The 12397-nt window shown below is 39.6% G+C and overlaps 1 protein-coding gene across 1 annotated transcript in view; it reads right to left on the bottom strand.

Moving 5' to 3' along the window:
* The window catches only part of Kynu (kynureninase), a 137593-nt gene that overhangs the window by 40258 nt on the left and 84938 nt on the right, over window positions 1–12397 (bottom strand). The gene's annotated exons all lie outside the window — the stretch shown is intronic.

The raw sequence follows: 12397 nt of genomic DNA, 5'->3' as shown, positions 1-12397 counted from the left end.
CTGTCTCTTGATTATTTGGCGATTTCATTTAGATCACCTTCATACATGTATATATTTTAGGAAACCTAATGCCCTAATACAGTAAAAAAAGAAATCGAATGTTGCCTACATAGAGTCTTCACCCCTAGGTGCTAGAGTCTTGGGTACAGGAAGGTACTCTATGCTATCAAAAGAGAAATGTAAACAACAAGCCAACCATAAACCCTTTGATCTACAATGGTGTACTACCTGCAAGATATGCTAATGCAATGGTGGCACAAAACTTCTAGGAATAACCAATTAATATCTATTTTGACTTAAGGCTCACTCCACAAGATGGAACTCATACCTGATGCTGATTGGCTCAAGGACCTGAGACTAGCTATCCAAGGGACCTTGGGAAATACTAAGTACTAATGGTCTAAAAAAAGGGGGGAGGGATAAAATGACTCTTAATGATATTCTACTATAGTTGTACATCAGTGCCTTGCTCAGCCATCATGGCCAAGCTTCCTCCAGCAGCAGATGGGAACAAATACAGTGACCCACAGCCAGACAATATGCAGAGAATAAAAGACCTTGGGATACATTCCTAAATGGGATGGATCCATCAAATCCTTCCCCTCAGTGTTCACAGAACCTTCTTGAAGAGAAGGCAGAAAGAGTTCAAGGGTCAGAGGTGATAGAGGACACCAAGGAAACAAATCATCAGTACCAACACAGAGATTGAAACAACATACATAGGGCCTTCATGGGTCTGCACCCTAACCCAGAAGCAATCTCCAATTGATAACTATGGTGATATTTTATTTGTACTGAAATGTGATTTTAATTGTATATTAATAAATAAAGTTGCCCGGGGGTCAGAGCTAATAGCAAGCTATAGCAGAGCTGGGTGTTCATGGCGCATACCTTTAATCACAGCACTTGGAAGGCAGAGCTAGGTAGATCTCTGAGTGTTCAAGGATACAGCCAGCATTGGAGACACACGCCTTTAATCTCAATACCATAGAAGACCTGGAAGTCTCTACAGACAGGCAGTGACAAGGCAGTCATGTGTTTGGGTTTACAACCAATGAGAAGGCAGAACAGAAAGACTATATAAAGACAAACACACAGGAAGTAGGTCTTTTTCAGAGAGGTCTCTTGGCTGAAGAGGCTAGCTGGAGGGTAAGGCTCTTAGCTCTGATCTCTTGGCTTTCTTCTTTGCATTGGTTCTGTGTTTCTTATTTAATAAGACGGTTGGTTACATCTACAGATAACCACTTGTAAATGAAAGTTTAGTTTCCTCCAAGTGCTGTGGAATGCCATTCTGCATGCTGTGAATGTGTGTTGCTCAGATTGGTTGATAAATAAAATGCTGATTGGCCAGTAGCCAGGCAGGAAGTATAGGTGAGATACACAGACAAGGAGAATTCTGGGAAGAGGAAGACTGAGTCAGGAGTTGCCAGCCAGACACAGAGGAAGCAAGATGACAAGGCAGAACTGAGAAAAGGTACTGAGCCATGTGGCTAAGAATTAACCCATAATAAGAATTATGGGTTAATTTAAATGTAAGAGCTAGTCAGTAATAAGCCTGAGCTAAGGGCCAAGCAGTTTTAATTAATATAAGCCTCTGTGTACTTACTTGGGGGATGCAAGTGGGAGAGATTTGGCGGGACCACCAGCAGGCCAGGATACAGGAAAACTTTCAACTACGTCCAAGGGAATCTTACTGGGGAATAAACTACTCTTAATGGTAGGCTGCATGTCCAGCAGTAGATGGCCATCAAAAAACAAAGTCAACATCACCTTTGGATGTTCCCTGTCTCATAATATGATGTCAGCATTTTTCCTTTTTTTAAAAAAACAAATGTATCTTATTTTTTACTTTTATTTATGTATATTTTTTCTTCTCTCTTTTTCACCTTATAGGTTCCATTATATATATATATATATATATATATATATATATATATATATATATATGTATGTATGTATGTTTCCAGTTTAGTGTTTTTCTGGGATTCCTATGTGTGGAAACAAGTAGGTCTCTGTTTCTTGTGACTTCTCTTGTGTTCTTTTCCTTATATTGCTTGTTTTGTCCTATTCCAATGTGTTAGTTTTATCTTGTTTTTATTATATTAGTATCCCTTGGAAATCTGTTTGTTTCTTTATGAAAGATAGAAAGAGGGTAAATTCAGATTGGGGAGGGGGAGTTTGAAAAGGAACTAGGAAAGTAGAGCAAGGGGAAACACAATTCAGGACACACTATATGAGAAAAAAAATCTATTTTTAGTAAAAGAAAAATGAGGCTTTTGCATAAAAATATTTGCAGGTTGTATTTATGCTTCATTTTAACCCACTCAGTATTATTCCATTTACATGACTAAGCACTGATAACTTAGATGGGTACTCAGGCAGGAATAAGATACATAGTAAGCTTTGCCATATTTAATTATTGAGTTGGAAATACAAATTCATAAGTGTACAGATTTATACTTCCACAACACACATATGTATGTAAAGACACTGGAATTCTTTATCCTTTGATGACACACTGAGCAAATATCTTTTGAAATAAATTTTAAATGTAATGGAGAAAGTATTTAAGTATCTATTGAAGTGTTACCTTAAAATAAGTACATGAAAATACTGGAGAGATGGCTCATCAGTTAAGAGCACTGGCTGTTCCTGCAGAGGACTGAAGTTCAGTTCCCTGCACCTACATGGCAGCTTACCACCATCTATAACTCCAATTTCAGGTGATCTAATGCCCTCTTCTGGCCTCTGTAGCTACTAGGCACTCATATGTAGCACTGACAAACACTCATATATGTGAAACAAAAATAAATAGATAAAAAATTATGAAGTTGAAAATTATGAAAAGTTTCAGTTTAGAATCTGATAAATTTGAAATTGAAATGATACCATTTGAAATAATTATTTTGTTTTTAATTTCCATACGTATTGGTGCTTTTCGAGCATGTATATCTTTGCACCACATGTGGATCTGATGACCTCAGAGGCCAGAACAGGGTGGGGGAGTCACCTGGGATTGGAATTACCAACAGCTGTGAATCATGTGTACCTGCTGGTATTCGAATCTGGATCCTCTGAACCAATAGCCAGTGCTCTTAGCTGCTGAGTCATTCCTCCAGCCCTAGAAAACAAATTTTGAAAAGAACAAACAATACATCCATTGTTTATTTTTGGTCTGTATTTTGAGTCAGTATGATGGTGGTAAAATACAATCCCCTTTATACAAGGTTTAACTGTTTCCACATGATCTTGGAGATGTTTTTAACAATTATTTTCTCTAAAATCCTTAATATTTCAGTTATTTGATTTAAGATTCTTATCAGATTTCTTCAACTATCTATGCTAGCAGCTCTAAGTATGGCATATTCTTGCCCATGATTAGGAATCAACAGTTTTTCAATTTTATTTACATTGTGACTCTCTGGAAAGATCTTACTTTTAACATTCAGTATGCTTTCGCTGTATCTTCTCTTATTTATGATGAAACTACACAAAGTAATTCACAGAATTGGATGCCAATTTAGTTGAGGAAGGGTGTTCAAGTAAGGACTAATTTTATGAGGGTTGTTGATGCGTGAACATTTTTTTTTTTTGTAGGAAAATCTTTGTTTTCTTGCATCACTGTATTGTGTTCAACACTGGGTACTATTTGCATAATGAGAAACTCACAATTTGCAATTTGATGATAATAATGGCTAGCCATGGAATTTTTTTCTTCCAAGAATGTGTGGTTAAAATTATCTCCAGGGCTGAACTAGTCCTACACTTGCACCTTTCTCTGCAACCTCTCCTCTTTGTTATAGGAGCATTTGCATATGGAGGCATTATGCAGGAGCAACAGAGGATTTGGTAAGTAGTGAGTCAGAAGAGATCACTAAGAAACTAAAGCAAGGTTTCCATTTTAGATACAGTTTGGGGCATGTCTCTGGATGTATGTAGATATAGGAAACATCAAATCGATGTTGGGTGAAGCATGGTATAAGCTTATATGTTTTGATAAGTCTTTTGGTAGGACATTTTAATGCATATGTTTATTCTTCACTGGACTTCTCTAAGAATCATTTTATGTACATAATAAGTGCCAAAACAATGATACTAACCTGTGCTTCTGAGATCTAAAATTTGTTTTAACCATTCACTAAGTTAGACAGACTGTTTTAAATTGCAAACTATCTGTAGCAATAAAGAGGGGGAAAGCCCTTAATAAAGTTTTTAAAATGTCATCTATATTTAAAATCTTCAATCAAATGACTGTAAGTTGTTATGAAAATGTGTTGACATGAATTAAAAATTAGAGAATTCTCATCAAAATTATCAGTTGGCATCATTCTGGACCAAATAAAATGCTCACAAATTTATTCCAAGAGAAATGAACATTTCAGGAGATCAAACATAATGGGGGTGTTTGGAGATCTGCTGAATCAGAGTGCAAATAAGGGACAACAACATTGAGCACTAGGATCTCACTGACTAAGGTTAACATTGTGAAAAGAAATCATCTTTCTGCACATCCAATCAAAGCAGAATATCCATTTTCATAAAAGTAGGTGGGGTGCTGAATATTGAATTACAGCCATGGGATCTTGCAGAAAAAAATAAAACTTTTCATAGAATTCAGGTATTATTGGAATTCCTAAATCAAAAGGGCAAACATTATACATTATCATGGACCATATGAAATAGAAAGGTGACATTTGTAAAGCTAACACAAAGTCAAGGTCATTTGAACACTGCTGTTTGCCCAACATTTCTGATTATTAAGCCTTTGCAATTAAAAGACTCCTTTCATATTATTTTATGTTTACTTAGAAATGCATGTACAATATATACACATATATATTAAGTGAAGTTGCACCACATGGAGTGGTAATGCTCCCCCTTGAGAACCAGCCATAGGAAACCTCCCTTCAAGTTTTTGTTCAGGAGGGTCCAAGAGACTTTCCAAACAATTTCAGCTACTGCTGTTGTCTCAGTTGCCTCCCAGAACTTGAAGGTAAGACCTGTTGGTGAAGAAACCACTACAGATATAGTACTTGAAAGAATCAAGTTGGAATGGACCTAGAAAGCCCCTACCTGAGGACTAGCTCTCATGGTATCTAGCGATGTTATTAAATAAGCTACAAAGAGAGGGCAGCAACCAATAGTCCCACCCATCTGTAAACCCTATGAACAACAATGACCAGAATGGCAAGATACCATGGTCTCCTATTCCATCCACACGAGAAAAGGAAGAAAGAAAGTGCTAGAGAGGCCCACAGAAATCCACAAAGATACCCCCACAATAGACTGCTGGCAATGGTCGAGAGACAGCTGGAACTGACCTACTCTGGTGATGGGATGGCCAAACACCCTAATAGTCGTGCCAGAAACCCCATCCAACGACTGAGGGATCTGAATGCAGAGACCCATGGCTAGGCCCTGGGTAGAGCTCTGGGAGTCTAATTAGCGAGAAAGAGGAGGGTTTATATGAGTGAGAATTATTGAAACCAAGGTTGGATAAAACACAGGGACAAATAGCCAAACTAATGGAAACACATGAGCTATGAACCAAAGACTGAGGGGCCCCCAACTGGATCAGGCCCTCTGAATAGGTGAGACAGTTGATTGGCTTGATCTGTTTGGGAGGCATCTAGGCAGTGGTACCAGGTCCTGTGCTCATTGCATGAGTTGGCTGTTTGAAACCTGGGGCTTATGCAGGGACGCTTGGATCAGTCTGGGAGGAGGGGACTGGACCTGCCTGGACTGAGTCTATCAGGTTGATCTCAGTCCTCGGGGGAGGCTTTGCCCTGAAGAGGTGGGAATGGGAGGTGGGCTGGGGGGCAGGGGAGGGGGGCAGTAGGGGGGAGAACAAGGGAATCTGTGGCTGATATGTAGAACTGAATGGTATTGTAAAATAAAATAAAAGAAAAAAAAAAGAATGGCAAGATACCCTAAAAGGTACAACGGTAACACTTATGTTTTAGGGGCAACCAGAATCCATCTAGTCAGATTTAAAACCCACTCAACAGGAGGGAAATCATAATGGCTGCTGTAAACCTAGCTGACTACTGGCAGCTAGTCAGGTCTTAGACTTTGAAGGATAATGTGCTACTGTCGCTTTCCTAAACCAATATAATTCCCAACTGCTTTCTAAATAATTATCCTTATACCTTCAGATAAGAGTAAACCCTCACCCTTCATCAAAGAAGATTCTCTTTGTAGTACATGGAGATCCATATAGAAAGAAAGACACAACTGGTCAAAATGCAAAGAACAACTGACTGTGGGGAGCCAAGCCCCAATTTGATATATCAACAACAGAGCAAGATGTGCGTGATGACAACCCCAATTAACATGCCAGTGTGGATATGGGAGGGAGACCTATCTCACAAGGCCCCCCTCCTGCTGTACAACTGTAGGTAAATAATGGCTGCTGAGAGAGGGAGAATTAGTTTTCTCTTGCGACAAAGCCCCCTGGCTGGTTATCCAATATTGAGTGGTCAGCCCTAAACCTATACATGTATGAGCAACACTAAATGGACTCAGTAGGCTATGTATATATATATATATATATATGTATGTGTGTGTGTGCATACATATATGTAGCAATAATAATGAGTGAGGAGGTAATGCACTTGAAGGAAAATGGGGGGCATGTGAAGAATTGGAGGGTAAAGGAAGGGGAGGCAGTGATGTAAATACAAGACTTACATTTGAAACGTTCAAAGAATTTAAATTAAAATATATTCCCATGTTTTAGGGCAGTTATTAACTTTGTAGATTGAGCTGCAGTCCACCTGAAATATCTATTGAGGGATTCCCAATATGTAATTCATTCATAACAGTCCTAATATATCATAATTCTTAAGTAGGAGAGGTTAAAATGTGACGTTGCTCTGAGAAAGGGTGATGTTGAACTAGAAGATGGTGAGATTGCTTGAGTTCTGACCTTTGCACAGTAGATTGACTATGCCCTCTAACATTCTCATTCTTTTCATGCACAAACTCCTCAGAAATATTTTATATCATTAGCTATGGACAAGGTCCAACAAGCACTTTCTAACAAAAAAGGGACTAAAATTCTTGGTATAGATACAATGCATCCATCACTGATGGAAAAACTGCATCAAAAACATTGCAAAGTTATATAGCAAATGCTAACTTTCTAGAATTTGCTTCATTTCCTGTGATTCATTCCACACCAGATGGACTATCCATTTCTGCAAGGCAGTCCTTTCCACATCCATGCTGAACATCTAAAATTTCTCTAACCATACACCTGAAATTCCCCCATACCTTTACTCCCACCTACATTCTGTTCTTACCTTTTTTAAGGCATTGATTATCAGACTGCTGCAATGTACATTGTGATAAAAGATTTTAAAAAAGATTGTGGGGTGTGTGTGTGTGTGTGTGTGTGTGTGTGTGTGTGTGTGTATGAAAATATCTGGTAAAGGCGAATGGTAATGACTGTTTATTAATTTGAAATAACATCTTCAACCACTAGATGTCAGCCTTTTCAAGCAACAAAGCTGACTTTGCCGTATGTCAAGTTTGTTAGCCTTTAGATCCTTGCATTTGAATTGAGGCTGTTCACATGGCTCTCAGATACAATAATCAATAATTTAGTAACAAAAAACTCTGCAGTCCTATGCAAATGGAGATGGTATAGGCATTAGAAGATTTATTAAACACAGTTAACTAGCTGAAACCTCAGACCTAACAACTGAAATATGATTGTTAATTGGCAATAGAATTAGCATGATACTTTTGAAATTCAAGTTATATGTGGTCTTTGCAAGATAATTACTATTTAAAAGGAAACAGCTTTTCATTTCAGTACAACTTTACTGGACACCACTGCTGTTTATGGAATCAGTCTAATTTAGCTTCCTATTTTGACATTTCCAATATTTGTTCTTGCTCTAATGTTTTCCTGAAGATGCTGCTTGATTGGCAGATGAACAAAGAAAGAAAACACACTACAGAGCACAAAGTGAAGCTTCAGTGAAGCGTTAAGCCTCTCATCGCAGACAAGAGCAGATCACCGGGAATAGCTTACGCTGCTCTTGCGAAAATCTGCAACATCCCACGCCTACAGAGCTCTAAGTCCCTAACACAAATTAACACATGATCCTGGGTTTGGAAGAGGGAAATCAGGTTAGAAACAGGAAGCCCTGGAGTTAGTCATTCTGACATCACATGGAAAGAAGCTTTAAGGACACCAAGAAATGAACAACAGACCAAACAGCAAAAGCCAGTCTCTTGTAATGCAGCTTTGCTAGTTAAGCCTGATTTAAGCCCATCCACATGCCAAGCTGACTAGCTAAAATGCAGTACATCACAATATAATCTTTCAAAAACCTTAAACCACAGCTTATACAAATACAAAGTAAGCATCAAAGGAGCTCCCTTTCCGGTGTAGTTGACACACTTGTAATGAATGAGACACTCAGGAGCTGAGCTAGACTATTCTGACTTCCAGGCCAGCATGGGCTTCACAACCTGCCTCAGAACAGGCTAGCCTGGGCTATATATACAGTCTGCCTCATAAATCTCAAAATGGAGAGGAGGAAGGGAGGGAGGAGAAAACAGTAGGCTATAAGGCCAGTGGGAGAGAGAATTTGGGGAATGGAAATTCAGTCAGCTCTTCCAAAGTCCACTGAAACTGATGACAGTCAAGAATGATTTGATATCCTAGAAGGTCAGAAACCATAAACTTCGGAGTTATCTCTCTTGCTGGAGAATTTATGCTTTTGATTGGGCAAAATGCTACATGTTCACTGGGAGCCAATAACGTAACCAGGGGGTAGTATTAAAGAAGTCCTAAAGATTAAGTGTCAAAGAATGTCCTAATTTTTAGAAATGTCACCTAGTTTTATTCATTCTGAAACTTTGAATATATTTATGCAGCCCTATATAAATTTATGACATATAATAAAATTAAGTGGCAACATTTAATGCCTTAGGATACATCAAACTATTTTTTTCTCACTAAACTTGTGTATGCAATAGAGGCAGATATGATTTCCTTTAGGGGAAGTGCATTGACAGTGCAGGAATAATCTTAAAGTTGCACACCAGCAAGAGAGTATAATTTAGGGAGTCTACAGAACGCAGTGCAGAAGAGCATCCTCACCCCCTCCTTCTCCTTCATTGCTAGGGAAATTAAGGGCAACACACCTCTGCTGGGAGGTCAGAGCTTAACTCCTAGCATGGCCTAAAGCACATATAAATTACTTCCTCCTCTGTCCCTCTGTAACCAGTTTGCCCTTCAATGTGATATCACACATCAGATCGTCGATCCTAATTCAAATAACAGAGTATGAGAAATGGCTGAGAAGGTTACTCATCACACAAAAGTCAAAAATATCTTGTCTGTCTACTATGTAGAAAGAAACTAAGCTGGCTCAAATGGTAGCCACCTTTTATGTGTGTGTATTGTATGTGCTTGCATGTTCCTGTGCATGTGTTCAGACATATGCCATGGCGCACATGTGGGGAGGTCAGAGAACAACCTTGGATATTTACTTTATTGTTCACTGTGACATATGCCAGCCAGGCTAGCTGGCCTGGGAACTTCTGGAGACAATCTTGTTTGTGCTTGTCATTATACCACAGGCAGGATGATATTATCATATGTGTGCAAACACATCTGGGTTTTTATGGTTCTGGGAATACAAACGCTGGTCTTCATGATTGAGCAAGTGCATTGTCTACTGAGCTGTCTTCCCAGTGAGGGAGATGCCTCATTTTATAAAATGCCTGTTCTGCAAGCGTGAGGATCTGGGTTCAGATCCCTACCACCTATTTAGAAGTTTAGGAGTGATAGTCCACACCTGTAAACCTAGGCTTGTGGGGCAGAGATAAGGGGGTCTTGGGAACTTGCTCACCATCTATCCTTGCCAAATCAGTGAGCTCCAGGTTCACTGAAAGACCTTGTCTCAAAACTTAAGGTGGAGCCGGGCAGTGGTGGCACACGCCTTTAATCCCAGCACTCGGGAGGCAGAGGCAGGCGGATCTCTGTGAGTTCAGGCCAGCCTGGTCTCCAAAGCGAGTTCCAGGAAAGGTGCAAAGCTACACAGAGAAACCCTGTCTCGAAAAACAAAACAAAACAAAACAAAACAAAATAAAACAAAAAAACTTAAGGTGGAGAGCAACTGAAAGAGACCCGAAATCAACATTTGGCCTTTACACCTAGATATACATACATGAGCATGCGCCACCCCCACATGTACCATACATGTACACACCCCAACACACACACACACACACACACACACACACACACACACACACACAAATAGTGACTTAAAATATGTGTAGTATTCTCATAATATGTGCTTTATAGTCTTTTCTGAAGATTTGGGATATAGAGAACAATTTAATGTACTGACAGCAATATATTTAAGGAAAATACAGGCCTGACTAAATAGCTGTCCAAAGAAAAAGTGCTCTTTAATTTTAGAAGCTTGAAATCTTGAGGAGACTTCAGACATGATTAAGTAACCCACAGAAAATGATCTTAAATTTCTAGGATTAATATGCAGAGGACTGTAGAAATGGGAGGTGCTCCAAGGTCTACTAATTCTCCTGTAATTTCTTTAAAGGTTAAATCATTGAGCCAGTTGCAGGGGGATGAAGAAACCTAACCAGCAGCCCTGTATCTCGTAGTGGCATTCCTGATGCTCATCAAACACATTCCAGGACAAAAGCAAATAAGATGTTATTTGTTTATCTCCACACCAGATTGAAATAAAAGGCAAACAATGAGTTCCCTCATCAAATAAAAATGCATGAATAAGTTGGTATACTGTGCTTGTATTTACACTTATTGTAAAACATGAAGAGAGTTGTGTAAAGCATGCAAGTATTGCTTTTGCAGTACCAGTCTATTGCTCAACGTTCAGCTCCTTTAGGTTTCATGGATTATCAAGTCTTTCAGGAGAGAAGATACTCCTTACAAGCTATCCTGTAACATTGACAGCTTTAAAGGTAGATGCAATGTGAACAGCAGCACACTTAGGCCTCTACTAGGCGCAGTCTGATTGTCTTTATATTGATAAGGAATAAAACATTTTCTAATGTCTAATTCTTTCAACATTTTCCTTATTTACAAGTTAAAATCAAGAGACAAAGGAAAGACAGTTTTGGTATCCAAATGAAGATATGAACAAATCCTCAGGCTCCAAATGAAGTGGAACAAAAAATCCAACAAAGAAAGAGAACTCCTGCCTCCTCTCATCCCCATGGAGGCTGAGGGTAGGACCATGGTGCTACCCATTCCCAGTCTTACCTAGCTTAAGTAAATTCAAGCAAAACCAAATAAACAAACAACCCCCCCCTAAACAGGGTCTTTGGGTGTAAACAGGGATGATGTGGCTTCAGGTAGCCTCATGCTAGGCATTTGCTCTCTCCCACTCATGCCTTTGCCCCATCTCCAACATTCTGAAAGAGATTCCACATCTAAGAGGTCATTGCCAATGGACCTGGGGAGTTCAGTCTCATTACTCATGTCCCTACTTCAGTGAATGTCCCTGTAATCCTCTTCCCTACAGAGCCGGATCTCCTATGGCTGAGTGTGAGATGAAGAAGTGTCACAACATGGAGGGAAGTGTTGGGGCAGTGTGGCTAAGGGGTCTGGCCCTTGCTGCCCCATCTGTCTCTTAGCCTGACTGAATCAAAATTAATGGTGTCATAAGAAGAGGAAGATGAGGATGAGGAGCTAAATCTGGGGCTGGACTTGGTGAGACACTGGGACTTGGTGCACAGTAAGTTGGTTTCACACTCACCCTCTTGAGGGGCTTCTCGGTGAGTTGTGATGTCCACTGACATCTTGTAAGTGCTGTAGTTCCCACTTCTCCAAAGCTAGCTCTTCCCTGGCCATTCCCACAGGCTCCTTCCTCCCTCCCTCCCTCCCTCCCTCCCTCCCTTCCTTCCTTCCTTCCTTCCTTCCTTCCTTCCTTTCTTTCTTATTTGAGTTTTTCAAAAAAGCTATTTCTTTTTTATTTTGAGATTATAATATAATACACCATTTTCCCCTTTCTTTTCCATCCTCCAGATCCTCCCATACTCTCTCTCAAATCCATGGCTTCTTTATTTCATTAATTGTTATTACAAAAGTGTGTGTGTGTGCATGGATGTCCATATATATATCTTTGGGGTCGGGGGTGGCTAACCATTTGGTATTTCAAACTCTTCCCACACGTTTAATAATGTAAGGTTTCTAAGTTTCTTTCATAGGCAGGATAAAACAGTGCTCAAGCTACGTGTGCATGGGTTGTCAGTTTCAAACTCAATCCCAATTGCTTCTGGATTTGAGTAAAGAGGGCTCCTTAGCTTAGGTGATGTGTGTGGCTCAATGTAGCTCCTCTCCAGGTAATCTTGATATCCAGGCTCAACTGCCTTTTCTCCCGTA

Source organism: Peromyscus leucopus, chromosome 4, assembly GCF_004664715.2.
Source record: "Peromyscus leucopus breed LL Stock chromosome 4, UCI_PerLeu_2.1, whole genome shotgun sequence".
NCBI lineage: Eukaryota > Metazoa > Chordata > Mammalia > Rodentia > Cricetidae > Peromyscus > Peromyscus leucopus.
This window is presented reverse-complemented; position numbering and strand designations above follow the sequence as displayed.